The sequence below is a fragment of the Sminthopsis crassicaudata genome, chromosome 3 (genome assembly GCF_048593235.1).
Source record: "Sminthopsis crassicaudata isolate SCR6 chromosome 3, ASM4859323v1, whole genome shotgun sequence".
NCBI lineage: Eukaryota > Metazoa > Chordata > Mammalia > Dasyuromorphia > Dasyuridae > Sminthopsis > Sminthopsis crassicaudata.
The window spans coordinates 4,071,012-4,092,805 of NC_133619.1; positions in this window are offsets into that span (position 1 = coordinate 4,071,012).

Genomic DNA, 21,794 nt, shown 5'->3' on the forward strand with positions numbered 1-21,794 from the left:
GGGAAGGGAATACAGTAATTTCGAGGAAAAGGGGTAAAATAAGGGGAGGATCTTTAAGGTGGGGGAGGGATCCTAAAAAGGGAGGGCTGTGAAAAGCAAGTGGTGTTTACCAGTTTAATACTGGATAGGAGGGTAAAAGGGAAGGAAAGGGGAAAAGCATAAGCAGGGGTTAATAGGATGGCAAGCAATACAGAATTAGTCCTTCTAACCATAAATGTGAATGGGGCAAACTGCCTCATAAAGAGGAAGCAGTTAGCAGACTGGATTAAAAGTCAGAATCCTACTATATGTTGTTTACAGGAAACACACCTGAAACAGGATGAGACATTCAAACTAAAAGTAAAAGGGTGGAGCAGAATCTATTATGCTTCAGGCAAAACCAAAAAAGCAGGAGTAGCCATCCTCATCTCAGATCAAGCAAAAACAAAAATTGATCTAATTAAAAGAGATAAGGAAGGGCATTATATCCTGCTAAAGGGAAGCATCAATAGTGAAGCAGTTTCAATATTAAACATGTATGCACCAAGTGGTGCAGCATCTAAATTCTTAAAAGAGAAATTAAGAGAGCTGCAAGAGGAAATAGATAGCAAAACTATAATAGCGGGAGATCTCAACCTTGCACTCTCAGAATTAGATAAATCAAACCACAAAATAAATAAGAAAGAAGTCAAAGAGGTAAATAGAATACTAGAAAAGTTTGATATGATAGATCTTTGGCGAAAGTTAAATGGAGACAGAAAGGAATATACTTTCTTCTCAGCAGTTCATGGAACCTATACAAAAATTGATCATATACTAGGGCATAAAAACCTCAAAATCAAATGCAGTAAGGCAGAAATAGTAAATGCATCCTTTTCAGACCATAATGCAATCAAAATAACATTTAATAAAAAGCCAGGGGAAAATAGACCAAAAAATAATTGGAAACTAAATAATCTTATACTAAAGAATGATTGGGTAAAACAGCAAATCATAGACATAATTAATAACTTCACCCAAGAAAATGACAATAATGAGACATCATACCAAAATGTGTGGGATACAGCCAAAGCAGTAATTAGGGGAAGTTTTATATCTCTACAGGCCTACCTGCATAAAATAGAGAAAGAGAGGGCCAACGAATTGGGTTTACAACTAAAATTGCTAGAAAAGGAACAAATTAAAAACCCCCAGACAAACACAAAACTTGAAATTCAAAAAATAAAAGGTGAGATTAATAAAATTGAAAGTAAAAAAACTATTGAATTAATTAATAAAACTAAGAGTTGGTTTTATGAAAAAACCAACAAAATAGACAAACCCTTAGTAAACCTGATTAAAAAAAGGAAAGAGAAAAAGCAAATTGATAGTCTTGAAAATGAAAAGGGTGAACTCACCACTAATGAAGAGGAAATTAGAACAATAGTTAGGAGCTACTTTGCTCAACTTTATGCCGATAAATTCGATAACTTAAATGAAATGGAAGAATACCTTCAAAAATATAGCTTGCCCAGATTAACAGAGGAAGAAGTAAGTAGTCTAAATAGTCCCATCTCAGAAAAAGAAATAGACCAAGCTATTAACCAACTTCCTAAGAAAAAGTCCCCAGGACCAGATGGATTTACAGGTGAATTCTACCAAACATTTAAAGAACAACTAACTCCAATGCTATGTAAACTATTTGAAAAAATAGGGATTGAAGGAGTCCTACCAAATTCCTTCTATGACACAGACATGGTACTGATACCTAAACCAGGTAGATCGAAAACTGAGAAAGAAAACTATAGACCAATTTCCTTAATGAATATTGATGCTAAAATCTTAAATAAGATATTAGCAAATAGACTTCAGAAAATCATCCCCAGGATAATACACTATGACCAAGTGGGATTTATACCAGGAATGCAGGGCTGGTTTAATATTAGGAAAACTATTAGTATAATTGACCATATTAATAATCAAATTAATAAAAACCATATGATCATCTCAATAGATGCAGAAAAGGCATTTGATAAAATCCAACATCCATTCCTACTAAAAACGCTTGAGAGTATAGGAATAAATGGACTATTCCTTAAAATAATAAGGAGCATATATTTAAAACCTTCAGTAAACATCATATGTAATGGTGATAAACTAGAACCTTTCCCTGTAAGATCAGGAGTGAAACAAGGTTGCCCACTATCACCATTACTATTCAATATAGTACTAGAAACTCTAGCCTTGGCAATAAGAGCCGAGAAAGAGATCCAAGGAATTAGAGTAGGAAATGAAGAAATCAAATTGTCACTTTTTGCAGATGACATGATGGTATACTTAGAGAACCCCAAAGACTCTGCTAAAAAGCTATTAGAAATAATTCAGAATTTTAGCAAAGTCGCAGGATACAAAATAAATCCACATAAATCCTCAGGATTTTTATACATTACCAACAAAATCCAACAGCAAGAGATACAAAGAGAAATTCCATTCAAAATAACAGTCAATAGTATCAAATATTTGGGAATATATCTACCAAAGGAGAGTCAGGAATTATATGAGCAAAATTACAAAACACTTGCCACAAAAATAAAGTCAGATTTAAATAATTGGAAAGACATTCAATGTTCTTGGATAGGCCGAGCGAATATAATAAAGATGACAATACTCCCCAAATTAATCTATTTATTTAGTGCTATACCAATCAGACTCCCAAGAAACTATTTTAATGACCTAGAAAAAATAACAACAAAATTCATATGGAGGAATAAAAGGTCGAGAATTGCAAGGGAACTAATGAAAAAAAAGTTAGAGGAAGGTGGTCTAAGTGTACCTGATTTAAAGCTATATTATAAAGCAACAGTCACCAAAACCATTTGGTATTGGCTAAGAAATAGACTAGTTGATCAGTGGCATAGGTTAGGTTCACAGGACAAGATAGTGAATAAAAATAGCAATCTAATCTTTGACAAACCCAAAGATCCCAAATTTTGGGATAAGAATTCATTATTTGACAAAAACTGCTGGGAAAACTGGAAATTAGTATGGCAGAAACTAGGCATGGACCCACATTTAACACCACATACTAAGATTAGATCAAAATGGGTCCAAGATTTAGGCATAAAGAACGAAATCATAAATAAATTGGAGGAACATGGGATGGTTTACCTCTCAGACTTGTGGAGGAGGAAGGAGTTTGTGTCCAAGGGAGAACTAGAGACCATTATTGATCACAAAATAGAACATTTTGATTACACCAAATTAAAAAGTTTCTGCACAAACAAAACTAATGCAAACAAGATTAGAAGGGAAGTAACAAATTGGGAAAAAATTTTTACAGTTAAAGGTTCTGATAAAGGCCTCATCTCCAAAATATACAGAGAATTGACTTTAATTTATAAGAAATCAAGCCATTCTCCAATTGATAAATGGTCAAAGGATATGAACAGACAATTTTCAGATGATGAAATTAAAACTATTTCCACTCATATGAAAGAGTGTTCCAAATCACTATTGATCAGAGAAATGCAAATTAAGACAACTCTGAGGTATCATTACACACCTGTCAGATTGGCTAAGATGACAGGAACAAATAATGATGAATGTTGGAGGGGCTGTGGGAAAACTGGGACACTGATGCATTGTTGGTGGAGTTGTGAAAGAATCCAACCATTCTGGAGAGCAATCTGGAATTATGCCCAAAAAGTTATCAAAATGTGCATACCCTTTGACCCAGCCATACTAATACTGGGCTTATACCCCAAGGAACTACTAGAGAAGGGAAAGGGTCCTGTATGTGCCAAAATGTTTGTGGCAGCCCTTTTCATAGTGGCTAGAAGCTGGAAGATGAATGGATGTCCATCAATTGGAGAATGGTTGGGTAAACTATGGTATATGAATGTTATGGAATATTATTGTTCTATAAGAAATGACCAACAGGAGAAATACAGAGAGGCTTGGAGAGACTTACATCAACTGATGCTGAGTGAAACGAGCAGAACCAGAAGATCATTATACACTTCAACAATGATACTGTACGAGGATGTATGCTGATGGAAGTGGATTTCTTCAACATAGAGAAGAACTAATCCAATTCCAATTGATTAATGATGGACAGCACCAGCTACATCCAGAAAAGGAACAATGGGAAATGAATGTAAACTGTTATTTTTACCTTCTGAATCCAATTCTTCCTGTGCAACAAAAAATTCGGTTCTACACACATATATTGTATCTAAATTATACTGTAATATATTTAACATATATAAGACTGCTTGCCATCTGGGGGAGGGGGTTGGGGGAGGAAGGGAAAAAATCTGAATAGAAGTAAGTGCAAGGGATAATGTTGTAAAAAATTACCCATGCATATGTACTGTCCAAAAATGTTATAAATATAAAAGAAAATAAAAAATTAAAAAAAAAAAAAAAAAAAAAAAAAAAAAGAAAGACACTTTAAAAAAAAAAAAAAAAAAAAAAAAAGAAAGGTTAAGTTACTTCTTGACATTGTCATTCATGTCATTCAATGTCCTTTGCTGTAGTTTAAACTGTTTTAAAAATATTTGATTTCAAACTTATAGACTAAAACAAGCATTTCCATAACAATATAATTTAAAAATATATAATTGCATACAAAATTGCAAATCTGTCATGAACAATTTGATATTCCATTTTAAAATAAGATCTTATTTATTTTATATGTAATTCATGGAATAAAACAAGCATTTCCATAGCTTAGTTAAAAAAAGGGATGATTATATACCGTAACCTACAAATCTACTATGTAAAACTTGCTATTCCTTTCAAATATATAAATAATTATCATGTAAATGTTTTGCTTCCCTTCTTCCTTAGTCCTAAAGATTGCTACTATTACAGGTAAATAGGTACATACACACACACATACACACACAATTATATCAATTTATTTATCAGTTCTTTCTTGAGATAGAGATAGCATATAAAATTTATTGTCCTATATAGTTAATTATAGCTAATATTCATAATAATAGAGAAATGATTTTTCTCAAAGTTGTATGTAAAATTTTGCTGTAATTATATATCATGTTCTATTTCTTTTAAATATTATACTGAAGTTACCATGTAAATTTTTACCCTTTTTTCTTCCTTTCTCCTCCTCATCCTCAAGGTAGCTACCATTAGACATAAATCAGGTATGGGCAAGTATAAATATACTTGCCCACACACACACACACACACACACACACACATATATATATGTATATATATATATATATATATATATATATATATATATATATATATATATATACATATATATATATATAATCATTTTATACTTATTTCTATTTACCAATTATTTTTCCTGAATGTAGATAGTATCTTCCTTCATATGTCCTTTGTAATTAAGTTGGGTATTTATATTAGTCAAAGTTACTTCTTTGCTCACAGTTATTTTTAAAACAATATTTCTTTTTCTGTATAGAACATTCTCTTTGTTCTGCTCATTTAACTCTCCATTATTTCATGCAAGTCTATCCACATTTTCCCCTCTTAAGATCATCAAGCTCATAATTTCTGTTATTTCTCATAGCACATTAGCATTCCATCACATAATCATATATCACAACTTGTTTAATCCTCAATTTAAGGGTATCCCTGAAATTTCCAGTTTTTTGCCACTACAAAGAGAGCTTTGATAAACATTTTAAAATAGAGAGTTTCTTTTTTCTTTTCCTCAAATGATCTTTGGAAATTGGCCTAACACTGGTACTGTTTAACTAGTTATACAAGTCATATACAGAATATCAAGAAGCTACCCTAGAGTAAAACACTTAAAGTATTTTAAGACCAAGTACAGTATTTGAAGTGAATCTTGAAAGATGTCAGGGCTACTCTTAGTTCTTCCTCATTAGGCAAAGTAGAATAATTCTAATCCCTCTTGCTCATGACTTCAAAGATGAACACAATTACTATATTTTCTCCCTTGAATCTTCTTCATGTTTAATATATCAAGTTGCTTTAACCGATCAACATGCTCAATAGACTGAAGGAGTATGGAGTCACCATAATGGTGGCCTTTTTCTAGATGGACACTGTAACACTAATTTCTGTCCAAAATTTGGTAGCTAAAATGAACAAAATTAATTTAAAAAATTAAGAAAATATGACTTGATTGGGGCACATTTAATGTGACTATTACATTCCCTTTCCTGATGGCTGTAACTTTCCTAAGGCAGCTCACAAGTCCATTACCTTTTGAATTGCTACATTTTACTGCTTATTCATATTAAATCCAATCTTTAATGAAATACTAGCTTTAGTCTCCCCCAATAAACTCCTCTTCTACCCTTCTTCCTCTATGTTGTGGGTTTTTTCCCCTGAAAATAAGTTTAAAACTTTATCTTTTCTGTGATAAATTTAATTTTATTAAGTTCAGTTATTTTTTTTTTCAAATTGCCAAAATATTTTTGGAAACTGATTTTGCAATCCTGTATGACATTGGTCCCTCATAGCTTTCTGTTATCTAAAATAGTGATTAGCATGACATCTTTGTCTTTTTTCCCAATCAGTGATAAGCCTGAAAAAATAATATATGGACAAATAAGAATTTTGGTGAACAATGTCAAGCTCATAGTTGATAAAGAGACTGAAAACCATACATCCAAAGGAGTTCTAATGTTACCAACTCACTGAATAAATTCAACTCTATAGATTTAGGATCTCCAATATGAAAAAAGCATAGAGTGCTATTGGATAGACTCAGGAGGTTCATGAGAACTCAGGACAATCAGAGCTCTAATCCTCCATTTGAATTTTACTAGATATGTACTCTTGTTAAGTCACTGAACTTCTCTAAGTTTCCACATTCTCATTTACAAAATAAGAGGCTTAGACTTGGAAGACACTTAGGTCCTTAAATGCTCTAAATCTCTGATCCTAAATCTTGAATTTCTTATAATGTTTCTGTTTTCCACAATACTCATGAAACTTAATATTTTCTAATTTTATTTAGTTTTATTTGAAAGCTATTTATTGATATGGAGAACACTTTTCTCTTGGAAAATCTATTCTGTCAAAGTTCAAAATGATGCATTACTAAATATGGCATGGGGTTTTGTAGTTTTCTATTGACTGCGTGCTATGCTTTCTGGAAGAAAAATAGCAGAAATCAATTGAATATATTTATAAAATAGTGTAATTTTTTTGTCAGTAAATAAATGCTCACAATATCACAAAAGGTATTGAGGAAGCGACAGGGTGAGAACAGGGAGTGCCTTCCTAAAGAGTATGGAGGAAAAGTCTTGAGTCAGAAGCACATCAAAGGATGAAATAACTTATAAGTGGCTTAGGCCATATCCCAAAATGGAAACCACAAGAAGAGATTCCAAATGGGAGATGGGCCCATCTCCAAAATGGAAGCTCCTAGTAAAATTCATGCATGGATGGAAAAACGTACTGTTTTATTTGAAAGGAATAATAAAATATATTAAATACCTTGCTTTCAATGTAAAATATATTGAAGATTTTTAAATTTGAGGAAATAAAAATATTGTATAATGAGAGGTATAACTAAAGAAGAACAGAATCTAAAGCAGGGGCATCAAATTTAGATAGAAACATGGGCAACTAACCACATTACATAAGGGTTTTTTTTTAACAGACTACATATTGACTTAGAAAACCAAATATTGGTGTTACCTGTGTTAAATTGCATTTTTATTTATTTTGCTAAATATTTCCTAATTATATTTTAATCTGTGTCAGGTTACACACAAGGATTCTGTAGGCTCTGCTTTTGCCAGTTCTGCTCTAAAGGAAAGAACACTGCACATGGGGACTAGGTACTTGGCTTCATTTTTTATACTGACAGTAATTCAGCATATATTTAAGAAATGATTATGTCCCTGTATCTGTTTCCTTTTCTGCTAAAATAGGCCTTTGAAGTATCTCTATTATCCCTTCCAGCTGGATATTTCAAAGTCATTATTTCAGAAGTTCCAAGAAAAGCAGGTGAGATATGAAAACAAAGACAGAACAGGCCTTTGGAGTTAAAGGGTTAAATTTTTCAACAGACCCATAGGAAATAATGATTTTCATCTTCATAGCCATGGGAAGAAAATAAGATCCCTTTCCAGGCTAGAGCTAACAAACGGTGAAGAACATCATTTGCTTGTATGCAAAGCATGATATATGTGAAGACTAAGGCTTCTGTATTCAGAGATGAGGTCAGAAGAAGTCAGTCCTAAAATGCTTGAGAGAAATTACTTTACTTCTCAAGTCTTTGGTTTTCTCTTTTATAAAATGAAGGTTGGCTCAGTGATACCTCAGGAATTCTAGGAGTGCCAGCCATGTCAGCCCATCCCACTGCAAGTCATTATCTAAGAACTGAGAACTCATGATAAAGATGAGGAGCTACAGACACAGGTTTGAATAGCAACAACAAAAGCAACAAAGCATAGAGGCATAGGAAGGGTACAGTAGTGATGAGCAACTTAACCTTTTAGGAGCTCTCCTAGAATTTTCTGTCCATTGCAAAAAATATTGTGAGAGATAATTGAGCACCTGATAATTTCAATCTCTGAGAAAAGGAAGGAAGGAAGGAAGGAAGGAAGGAACGAAGGAAGGAAGGAACGAAGGAATGAAGGAAAGAAAGAAAACAAATAGGAAGTAAGGAAAGGAATATATGCATTCATACCTATAGAAGATCTTTCTACAATGCTCATTTATAACAGGTATTTTTAAGTCTATGCTTATAGGAGCACCAAACTTCATAAGTAGAGAGGGTCATTTTCAGAAATGTCTCCAATAGATGTTGAATTCTTCAGTTATGGTGACTCTTGAAAGAAATGTAAAGATTCCCCCTTTTCTGGTTGTCTGTCTCTTTCTGTTTGTCTCTGCTTCTCTCTCCATCTCTGTCCCTATATCTGTCTCTCTTTTTTTTCTCTCTCTTTCTCTGTCTTTCTTTCTCTGTTTCCCTCTCCATCCCCCTTCTTCCTTCCTCCCCTCCCTCCCTCTTTTTCTCTTCTTACCACGCTCCCTCCCTTCCTCCCCCTCTTTCTTTGTCTCTCTAGGTTTGTGCAGCTTTCTGTACTTCTGTTCTGTTGATAACTGAGTAGTTGGGAGGTGAGAAAGGAAAATAAAAATACTATAACTATTTTGACTTTGGGTTATTTAATCAAAGCTTCAGTCCTTTACACTTGAAATCTTCCAGTGATAAATAAGTTGATATACTATTGATATACTATTATAGAATTCCTGATTTTTATGAAGCCAGAGGGCAGAAAGAAATGGTAGCTGAATGGGAAAAAATTAATTGATTCTTTTTAGAGAAGAACTAGAATGACTTAGCAGAAGTCAATTGATCTAAACAAAAGGTAACCCAAACATTTTGCTTGGAAAATCAGACTATACTGCACTGTTTTGCCCATGAAAACCTGAGCAAACATGAGATAAGGAAAATAATTGCCATTTAAGCAGCCATGATCTTGAATGACAACAGAACTATGAAAAAGTTGATCTAGTGCTCCAAAATAAAGCAATCTGTTTTTCAGTGTTTTTTACTAAGAAAGAAGGCAAAGGAAGGATTTTGAGAAAAAATGTGGGTGGGAACTAAGAAATTAAAAAAGGCTAATAGTTTGTTGAAAGCTTAGAAGCCTCAGGCCTTGAACACTTTCTTGCTGAATAAGCCAGAGGGCTCTGGAAATGAGCATTAAACAGTATCATGGAATCAGTGAAATGGATGATATCTTATCAGACAGGAGGAAATGTCTGGATGCTGATAAGAGAGTCATCTCAAAATTAACTGTCAGTGTACATTCAGATCATTATTTGGTTAAAGGTCAGTATCAACACTAAATTCTATGACAAAGATGAAAAGGTCCTGAATATCACCAATATAGAAGCTTGAACTTGACCTATGAGCTCTTCCCTTTGGAGAATGGAAAGTGGATTAAAGTAAAAATGACACCTCTATTTATTTCTGGTTCTTAGAGAAATTTTCCTGATGTAAACCAATGATGAAAGTCTCCAAACCCAAAGAGGACCTCAGTGAAAGCAACCATCCCCTTTACTAAGGAGATTCAGAACCCAGTTATCTGAGAGTTATTGAAAATGAAAAAAAAAAAGTTTTGCTTTCCCTTCATGGCAGAGGTTCTGTCTGAAAGCTTTAGACCACCTTAGCTGTTTTTATTACTGTGAACAAGGGGAGAAAAAGAATCTGCTCAATGCCCTATGTAAATGAGTGCCATGCTGAACTTTCAACACTAAAGCAATGCTATTTACCAAATGATTATTTTCTCCAAATTAGGAGGGATTCATATCTGTGACCTACTAGGAAAAGTGTTAATTTCAGTACAGAACCATGGAGCCTTTGACTTACCTTTTCCACTATGACCTTGCCCCAAGCTCTTTTGATTGTGTCCTTCTCTATAAAGCGGACATGATAATAGCCATCCTTTTCATGTAGAGTGGTTGAAACCCAAGGGCAGAGTTGTGGGAAAGCATTGCATAATTCTTATTATGCCAGTCTGGCAGGATTTAGTACATTTTTGGAGCTAAAGACAAAATCATAATTAAATTCTTTGCCTCATTTATAAAAGTTGGAATCCACAAATTTCTTTTGTACCAGTTTCTGAGATGTTTTATCTTCCAGGAGCTTTATCTAAAAGGTTGGAAATAACAATAGAGAGAGTTAGACACCAAGAAGACAAGAGATGCGAGGGAGAGAGAGAGAGATAAAGACAGAGGGAGACAGACAGAGAGAGAGAGAGAGAGAGAGAGAGAGAGAGAGAGAGAGAGAGAAAGAGAGAGAGAGAGAGAGAGAGAGAGAGAGAGAGAGAGAGAGAGAGAGAGAGAGAGAAAGGAGAGAGAGAGAGAAGGAGAGAGAGAGAGAAGGAGAGAAAGAGAGAGAGAAAGAGAGAGAGAGAAAAGAGAGAGAGAGAGAGAGAGAGAGAGAGAGAGAGAGAGAGGAGAGAGAAAGGAGAGAGAAAGGAGAGAGAGAGAGTTCTACACAAAAGGTAATTTTAAGATAGTATGAGTGGGGAGACAGTTTAATTAATGACCATATCTGGAAAATGATGACATGAACAACTATGTCCCATGGGGTTGCATCATCAGCTGGACACTTTAACAGGGTCATGCATTCTGAGAGGTGACAGTGTGGAGAGAGGGCATTCCAGGCAGTGGGATTAGGCTTTATAAAGACAGTAGTAGATGATCAGATGTTGAGTTTGGGGAACAGAAAGTGGAGCAGCTTGGCTGAAACACAGCATGCATGAATGGGAGTAAAGTGAAATATATCTGGAAAGTTAATGAGAGGCAGTTTGTGGATGCCTTTAAATGCAAGTTGAGATATTTGTCTTTTATCCTCAAGGAAACAGGGAGCTACTAATGGCTTCTGGGCAGAGGAATAACATGATGGAACAAGATTTCAAACTCAGGCTCAATCACTTGTTGAGATGGTTTCTAGTGAGGAAGTTTTCTCTACTAATAAATGTGTCCATATATTTTAATCTGATAATCTTAGAGACTAATAGAAGGACTGGGAGGTTGTCTCTTCCTCAAATTTTCAGATCATATAAATACTTGAACTCAATTCATACTGACTGAAGTTTCTCCAATCACCATACTGCTTGCTGTTTCCCAAATGTGACCTCAGATTGCATTAAGAGAAGAGCCTTTTTCCCCTTCAGCTTTGCCCCCTCCAGTGATCCTCATAGAGCCTGGGATTGTTACTATTCTCTACTTTCTTTTGAGATTGTCACCATCTTGCCTATTCTCCAGTTTGTTGATGTCTTTCTACAATTGGTTTCTCAGTGAGCTACAGGATGGACCAGTGGAGCAGCACAGAATGAGCCCACTACCTCTGCTCCATGGCTTCCCTTCACTTATATGGAGACATGTTCATTTCTCTTTGCTCAAACTTAATCTTTTCCAAACAAAGATGATCAGTTGATTCTACTGTTATTCACATGACACAGGTTTGATTTCCCTTCATTCTCCGAGCCTTGTTCTTCTTGACATCCTCATTATCATGGTCCCCTCACACTCATTAAACATGGTGTATAAAATCTTGGCCTTCATGCAGGGTCAATCAACATTAGGCACACCAAAATTGTTAATGCAGGTCAAATTCTCCCTCTTCCAAACATGGGTCATTGTATCAATGGTGCGATCTAATCAAGTTCATGTTTACATTAATACAATAAGGAAGAATCAAGTTGTGCAACAGCAAACAGTTGCTAGGGTTGAGACTCCCAAGAAGTGTACCGTTCCCACCCCTTTCCCAAACAGTTTGGTGATAAAAACAGAGCTTAAGTTAGAAGATTATAAGGAAGATGGACTTAGATGGAAGGAGAGGATGGGAAAGTCATCTACTTGGTTAGGGTAACCAGTTCCCCAGTCTTACTCCTGATTAACTTTTTATGGTTTTCTCTGGGTTGGGTGTATTTCAGGAATTTTGGCATATTGGATCTACTCTCTAGAGGAGGGGGATAGGTAACATATCTGGTGGCTTAATAAGGTCAATGGCAGCTGAAACCTTGAGAACATTGGAATCATTTCTTATTTTCTCAAGTACCTTTAAGGTTATATGCTTCATCAGGGCTGGGACTGGGACTGCTAGTTACTTTCTCTATTCAAATTGTGTCTGGAACGATACTCAAGAATAGGTGTAAAGGGCTAGAACTGAGCAAATGCACTTGGATAATGGAGCACGAGAGACTAATTAGCCAATTGGACAATTCTCTATTAACATGTTTGAAGGATGACCCTCCCCAACTATTCTGTGCTGGCTCAATTGGTGGGTGTGGATAAAGAAGGGGAAGTGACTTGTGTGGGTGGAGTAGGAGGAGGAAATTGAGGCATTCTCCTGGCAGTGGAGAGAGAGGAAGGAGGTGTGGAGATGGCTAGATCTAATCCCCTGACTGAGACCTCAAAAGACCAAGAATAAAGACCTTTGATTATCCTGACTCGGGCTGATTTCTGGGAAGACAGAGTTCCAGCAAATAGGTACATCTCAGGAATTATGTACACAGAGAACCCCTTTCTCTAAGAGATTTAGGATTAATCTCTCCTCCATGTCTAGAATAATATTGTCTATTTTTTAAAAATAATACTAGTCTTTGATTATAATTACACATACAAATTATACATATACAGACACACATTCACTTATACACATGTGTATATGAATGTATGCATGGATATCTGCATTATGAATGCTCACATGCATTTATGGACTACATAGGTAATATAATGAATAGAATGCCTAGTTAAGAGTTGGATGACATCTTTCTTAATTCAAATTTATCCTTAGAGACTTAATAGCTGTTATGACCTTTTCCCCTCAGTTTCCTCATCCGTAAAAGGAGTTGGAGAAAGAAATGGCAAACTACTCCAGTATCTGGAAAAAGAAAATAGCAGATGGGATCACAAAGAATCAGACATAACTGAAATAGCTCAACAACCAAATACAGATGGATCAAGATTGAGAACTATAGATCTCTAGATAATTTCGCTATCTAGAGAAATCTATATAACTGTCTATTCTTATTATAAATAAGCAGCTTATGTCCTGGTCAATCATTTGAACATTCACATATAGAAGTAACTCTCTCTATGCTTCTCTAATTTTTATCTCTATCATAGCCTGGCATATTGTTGGTGGGAGCCAGGAAGCTGCTGCAAGCTGACAGTCTCTGGAGACACTCTGGCACTAAAGCACTTCTGTTTAGGGGGGAAGCTCAGTGACAGTTTGTTTCTTCAATGACTGTCCCTTTCTCTTGCTGCTCTAATGATAATAATAATGGAACTGTTAATAACTATTTCTGAGCTTTTAAAATTGAGAAACACAATGAAGTGTGTGCTGACGCATGCCCTTATTAGGGTGGAAAAAGCAATTGGGATTCCTGACAGTTGCCTTGCCAAGAGCTGAGTACCAATTACCCAAGCTACTGTTTCATTACTGCCTTGTGAGAAAACATCCTAGCAAAAAACTCCTGGCCACCCTAAACCTGTGGTTAGGGAGGAGCAGGAGAGTTGGAATAAATTAGTAATCATACTTCTTTGCAGTATTTCAGGGCTATCTACAACCAAAAATTAAAAAAAATAGATGAGAACTCATTAATCTAATGATAACTCCATCAGACAAGTAGAAACAAAAGCCAGATGTTAGAGCTGTGGAGTCAACATCAGAAGAGGGAGGGATTCTAATGCTTCTTCATGCTTGCCAACAAGCTGGTCACCAAATCGGGAAAATTATTTAGCTAGGTCATATATAACTCAGATGCTCTTTGTTGTCCAAATTCTTTCCACCTTGAGTGAACCTGCAGTTTTTTTTTATTATTATTCCAAACTAGCAGTGCTTTCCCACTGGCCAAGAGTGTCTGAGTCCAGCAGTACATTCCTGAAATTTCAAAGAGAAATCTCACAGAGAGCATGTCCACCTCACAAGGCTCAGACTGTAGAGCAGTGATGAGAATTTCCTTTGGAGCAGACCACTAGAGAATGGCTGATTGTTTGCAGGGCTCCTATCTGTGATTTCCCAGAAACCCCGAAATAATACAACACTCAATATTCAAAGACATAAACTGCAGGAGTGGATCAGACAATTCCTTCAAAAGGATGTGGAGCACAATTCTAACATAAAATCTAAAGAAGTGCAGTAGGTTAGAAGAATTAACACATACACACACACACAAACAAATAATAACACAATAAAAAGTTATTATAATAATGATGCTCAAAACTTCCAGAAAATCATAATGACACCAAATATTTACAAAGCCTCAAAGACAGACATAATATGGAAATATATTCAACTGGAATTGTGGAAGGGGATGAAGCAAAAATTTTTAAAAATTGTTAAATTATTTTTTATAAATTTAATGAAGGAAAAACAGATAAGAATGGAGAATTATTGTAATAAAGAATATGGGAAGAGAAATAACAGTTTGACACAAAAGCCATAAAATCTTTTTTTTTCAAGCAGCAAGCTTTTAAAATTACTATGGGAGAAATATAACTGGATGACTTCACACGATAACCAGAAATATTCAAAAGAGCAAAAAAAAATAGCAAAATAGAAGAAAATATAAGATATTTCTTGGCAAAAATTTCTTACTAGAAATAAATGAAAATTGAAGAAGAATAAAATCTATTAAGCTACTTGAAAAACATGAATAAAAAAGAGCCTAAATTTTGTATTTCAAGAAATCTTAAAAGAAAAATCATCTGAATTTTTTTTATAATAGAAGACAAAGTGGAAACACATATATACATAAATGTGTAAACATATACATATATATATATATACACATACTGTGTGAATGGAGGAGTTTACATATATAGGTATATTATATGAAAGATACATATGTATATATACATATAAATGTGCATGCATACATACACACGTATGTATGGATATGCACACATGTGTGTGTGAAACCCCAGAATAAAATCTCCTAAGAATATTATAGTTAAATTCCAGAGTTTCTAAGTTAAAAAAAAACAACCTCTATAAGTAATATCATACACACATACACCCATACATACAGAATGAAGGTACTAAGGAATCAGAATCAGAATCATTCATGATTTAGCAGGTACTATTTGAAAGGAATGAAAAGCTTGGGATACAATATTCCAAAGGCAATATATATAGATTGCCTTATAGATATACAGTCAACATTACCTTACCAAATAAAATTGAATATAATATTAAGGTGAAGTTTCATTGGAAGAATTGAACCTTTCATAAAACCTCAAACTTCCAATAATTTCTGATTAAAAAAAAACAGAAATGCATAAAAATTGTTGAAGTACAAACACAGAAGTCAAGACTTTTTAAAAGGAATTGTTTTTAAAAGGTAAAGATGGTTAAAGGATTAAACAATGAAAAAGCTGCAGACACTCAAATATGAGATAATTCATGTATTCCCTTTAAATTTATCATCATCACATGAAGGGAATCTAATCAGACAAAAAGTATGGCAATGATTCTATGATATCTTTACTACATTAAAAGAATGAAGTGAAGGGGAAGAATGTTTCAGGATGTTTGTATCATAAAATTTGGGTACAAAAGTAGAAATGTACTTAAAACAAAGAGGGGGAGATTGAAGAAGCAGCAGAAACTTGAACCTCATGTTCATTTGATCTTGTCAAAGGAAGAAAAAAAAAATGAGAGAGAAAAGTAGGAAATGGAACCTTCAATTAGGGAGAATGTTTATTAAGAAGGGAGAGATAGTAAGAAAAACAAATCAATACAAACAAAAATCCTGGTGATTAAATAAAGATGTTTGAAAATATATATATATATACAATTAATTTTATTGTGCTGTAAGAAATAAAAATGAAGCATATGGCTTAAAAAATCTAAAAAGTTTTGTATGGCTTGATATGAAGTGAAATAATGGGAACCAGGAGAACAATTTATACAATGAAAAAAAAATATTGTCAAGACAAATAATTTTGAAAGAGTAAAAGTGGTCAATTTAATAATCAATGAGGATTCTAGAGTGCTAATAATGATAAATGCTTCACACCTCCTTAGGTAGAGGTAAAGGACACAGTGCAGAAGGAGAAATATATAAACTTACCTGCCTATATGATTTGTGTGTTTACATATATGTAATTTGTAATATGTGTGTATGCATTCATGTATAACATGACCAATATAGAAATTTATTTTCACTGTGTATGATTTGTAATGAAGAAGTTGTTTTTCTTTTAAAAATTAATGGGAAGGGGCAGCTAGGTGGCGCAGTGGATAGAGAACCAGCTCTGAATTCAGGAGGACCCGAGTTCAAATGTGGTCTCAGACACTTAACACTTCCTAGCTATGTGACCCTGGGCAAGTCACTTAACCCCAGCCTCAGAAAAAGAAAAAAAAAATAATGGGAAGTGGAAGGAAGGGAAGCCACTTTTTCTGATTAAAATTTTAATTGAAAAATACATTTCTATAGAGATACATTATCTCTATTTCTAAAATGCTCAATAGGAGGAATTGCGTCAATATTGTACACTCAGTGTGAAAATTGCCTCTTTGTCTACAGATAATAACTCATTTATGATCTGGTAAATTTAAATATCGCCTAAGGTTCAGAGAGGTAAAGACACTCATCAGGAATATAGTATGTGTTGGAGCGAGTATTTGAACTGCAGCACTTTTTCAAAATATGTAGTACTTCCTTAATATCATGAGAGCAAATGCCAGCATATTGCCCTTTCCAAATATACCACAATGAGTCTATTTTATTAAACAAACAAAAATCCAAGTATTAATTTTATTTTCAAATATCTCTAGGAAGTACATTGTTTCAAATTAGAATTCTGAATCATTAAAGGTATGAGTAGAAGCTCTTGAACAGACAGAATGAAATCAATGAAAAGTTGTTAGAAAAACCTTAGAGAAGCCACTTTACATCATGGATTTTCTCCAACATCTCTTTCAGTTCTTTTCTGAGAATGCCATCTTGCAATTCATTCCCTGAAACTACTCTAACAGTTAGGTAGCCCCCAATAACCTATCTTAGCCCCTTAGTAGAAGGCAATATCCAATCCCAAAGGAGAGGGAGAAATGTTACAGAAATAAATTATTTTTGATTTACATTCCATTCACAGGTTTTAGAAAAGAGAAAAGTCATGAAGGCATTAAGCTCGTAGTTCAAGAAAAGAAAAGACTGGTAAGCAAAACACCAATATAGAAGAAAAGTCACTAGAGTAAAAACCACTGGGCCTCCAACAATGGGATCAATGTTGGCTACAGAAATTTGTCTTCTTGTACTGGGAACCCACTAGGAATAAAGGACTTCATATAGTACTTTGGATAGATATCAAGTCAACTAGACAGTATGCCTTTGTAGGATGATTGTATAATGTCTTGCAAAAGATAGGATAAAGTCACATGAAACATGATCAGAAATCTACAGCAAAACTCTTCATAATCATCATAAACTTAAATGTCTACATGTTTTGTTTTTCATCATACCATGCAAATTCCTTGAAAGCAAATTCTGTTTCATTTTTTTCTTTGCATCCACAATACCAAGAAACGGTTTGCCACAAAAGAGTAGAAAGAGAGATGTCTTAGTAATCAATTTAATCTTGGTAGAGATGCTGCTTCTGTCACAACCAGATCCACTGGAAAAGCCAATTAACTACTGACTGAACAAGGTCCCCTATATCAAAGAAATCACAGTTCTGAAATCACTTCTGAAAATCAGCACCAACAGCACCATCATCAAAATCATCCTTTTTCTCCTCCTCCTCCTCTTCTTCCTCTTCCTTCTTCTCCTTTCTTTTTTTCCTCCTCCTCCTCTTATCTAACATATTAGCACCTACTAGTTACTTGAGAGATTGGACAAGTTTGTCCCTAAAAGGGCACAAACTTATCAATGGTTAGAACAGAAGGACTGCAGGGATGGTCAGAGTGACAGGGACTTGAGGAACTTAGGGAAGATTTCCTGAAAGAGAGAATCAGAAAACAGTGGACATGGTGGTCATCAGAATGAGAGGACAGATAAGAGTTATATAAGTGAAAAGGAAGTCAGCAGAATTGTTTGGAGTGGTGAGAGGGCCACTGAACAGATCTGGCTAAAATACGAGAAGATGAAAATAGCTAGAAATGGAACAGCTTTAAAAGGTACATGACTAAGGGAAAGATATGCCATTATCATTATATAGATTCCATATTCAAAGATTAGTCCTTCATGGTAAGCATTTATTAAGTTATTCCAGTTGACCAGACATTGTGATCCATTTGAGGGTATGAGAAACATAAATCATGATCTCTGTCCTTAAGGCTTTCAGATTCTAATAGAGGAGAACACATACAGAATTGTATGTACAAAACATAGTACAAATGAAATTCAGTATCAGAAGAAAAATGCATTAATCAGGGGGCATGGATGGGTACAAGGCTACCATTGGAAACTGAATTTTATCTGTGTCTGCAAGGAAGTCAGGTGGCAGGAGTACAGAAGGAGAATGTTCTGTGCATATAGGCAACCAGTGAAAATATTCAGAGTCAGAGAAAGGAACAGTAAAGAATAGCAAGAAGTCAGGTATTGCTGGATTATAGACTATAATAAAGGAATGTGGCAAAAGAGAGAGAGAAAGAGAGAGAGAAAAGAAAGAGAGAAAGAGAGGGAAAAGAAAGAGAGAAAGAGAGAGAAAAGAAAGAGAGAAAGAGAGAGAGAGAGAGAAAGAGAGAGAGAAAAGAGAGAGAGAGAAAAGAGAGAAAAAGAGAGAGAGAGAGAGAGAGAAAGAGAGAGAGAGAGAGAGAGAAGATGGGGAAGGTAGTAGGAGCCAAATTTTGAAGCATTTTGGAAGCTAAATGCATTTTATATTTGATCCTGAAGGTGATAGCCACTGGCTTATGAAGTAGGGAAGTGACACAGTAAGGTATGTACTTTAGAAAAAGTACTTGAGGGGAAGAGCCAAGATGATGGAATAAAGGCAGTAATTCAGCTGAATTCTCCCAGTATTCCCTTTCAGATAACTTAAAAATAACACCTCAAAACAAATTCTGGAGTGTCAGAACCAGCAAAAGATTAGGATGAGATATCTTTCTAGTCCAAGACAGAAGGTCACCAGAAGGTCTGAGACATTGGGACAGAGTTGGCCGAGATCCTATGTGATGGCCACGTGAGTTAGAAGCTTTGATAGTGTCTGGGATAGTGGCAGCAGCATTGGGAGATCTCATCACAGAGACAGTAAGAAAGCCATATCACTAGTCAGAGATGACAGAGATCTCTGAGCTGACATTTGGGACAGCACTGGGCACTGGTGACAACTCCATTGCTCATACAGTTGTGGGTCACAATTCCAGAGCAGAGACAACTTGTGGTCACTAGTCCCAAAGGAGCAAGGGTCCTGGTCATAGATCTTCATGCCCTTCTCCTTTATCTAAAGTTTTCTGAATGCTCTTGTAATTATGTTGATATTATATACTAGATATATTTTATAAATTTCTGAGTTTCTAAACTTTTTCTGGGTTTTTTACTGTCCTTTTTAAGTTATTTGTGGTTTCTTTAAAACTCCCTCAAATTCCCATTTATCACAACCATGATGGGGAAAATCGTGATGTCTAAAGGACAGCTGAAGGGATGAGGAGTATGCGGTAGCAGGAATGACTTCAAAAGAGCTTTGGGGTCCTGTTGGGGCTCTAAAAGATAAAAATCAGAAAGGAATAAAAAGCAGTTATACTACCCAGATAGGGTAAAGAAAAGGAGACAAGAAATGCAGTTTCAGTATGAAGAACAACAAGAATGTGTCTCCTATTAAATTATAGATTATAGAAAAGACATTGATTTAATAAGGCTTTAGTGATAAGTGGGTGCCAGCATTAGAGGGTACTAAATGTTAGAAGATTTTATTTTTCATATAAAGTCATAGGGAGCAACTGGAGTATATTGAGTAAGGGAGGTCAAATGTGATTATACATGTTTTTTTTAGGAAAATCATTCTGGCAGGTGCATGGATGATAAATTGAAGATGGTTGAGATTTTCAAAGAAGGAAACCAATTGTTGGCCTAGGATATAGATGATGGAGGCCCAAGGCACTGGAGAAAAAAGAAAGATATGTGAAATATGTGACTCTTTTTGTATTTCTAGTAGTCAATCCAGTTCCTGGAACATAGTAGGTGCTTCATAAATACTGATTAATTTATGGATTTCAGAAATGTGAGGGAGACAGAATTGTTAAGATCTGGCAACTGATAGGATATGAGGAAAGGGTTGTATGGGAGTAGGAGAAGAAGAATAATCTGAGACTCATACCTGAACCATGATTTTAAGGTCTTATCCAAGGATCATTAAGTATTCTGCCAATATTAGTTCAAGTTAAAGCAAAATCCCATGGATTCTTGCTTTCATAATGTTTGGTAATTTTTGTCTTTTACTTTGCAGTCTCACCCCACTTAACAGTAAATATTTAATGATTAGACTATGCAGGGAAGGCTCAAATTACTAACATTTCATTAAAGATTAAATGTACAACATACATGCTAATGTACCATGTAAAGTCATAAATAAAATGCAATTAGTCTGATGTATTTGGTCATAGAATATTCTTTTTTTTTAGGTTTAAACAAGGTTTGCTTAAGGAAGCAAATCTGCTATAGAATAATAATCCATTCCAAAGACAAATATGATTTTCACAGAACTCATTATTTTTTATTAGCAGCCATTGTTTCCTCCCACCAGTGTTGTGGCTATTTAAGACTTGTTTGCCTTGATTTTCAGATGACATTTCTGTACTTTTTGGTTTTCATCTAATTCAATAGATTCATAATTTCTAATATAATAATGTGTCTTTTCTAGAGCTCAGGCTTAAAGTACACATCCAATAAGTTGTTTCCTGGATTCAATATATTTCTACTTTTAAACTTTAAGATAATTGACTCCAAGAAAAAAGGAATGTAATCTGAAATATTCCTGCATAATATAAAGCAAATTAAAATGAAATAATATTTTATTTTAAAATTTAAGAAGTCCTGAAATTTCAGTTTTTTCTGATTCATTTAAGTAAGAAAGTGCTTCTGTATACCCATTCCTGAGTTGACATCAATTAACAAAGAGTACAACTTTTTTTTCACTTTGATTTTCTGAAAAATTTATTTATTTATTTTGTATCATGTTGGGAGAGAAAAATTAGAGCAAAGGGGCAAAAGCACGAGAGACATTAAAAACAAAAACAGCAAAAAAGAAGTGAACATATCATATGTTGATTTACATTGTCTACTTAGTTCTTTTTCTGGATGCAGATAGCATTTTCTGTCCAAAATCTATTGAGATTGTGTTGAATCACTGAATTACTGAGAAGAATCAAGTCTTTCATGGTTGATTTAAGA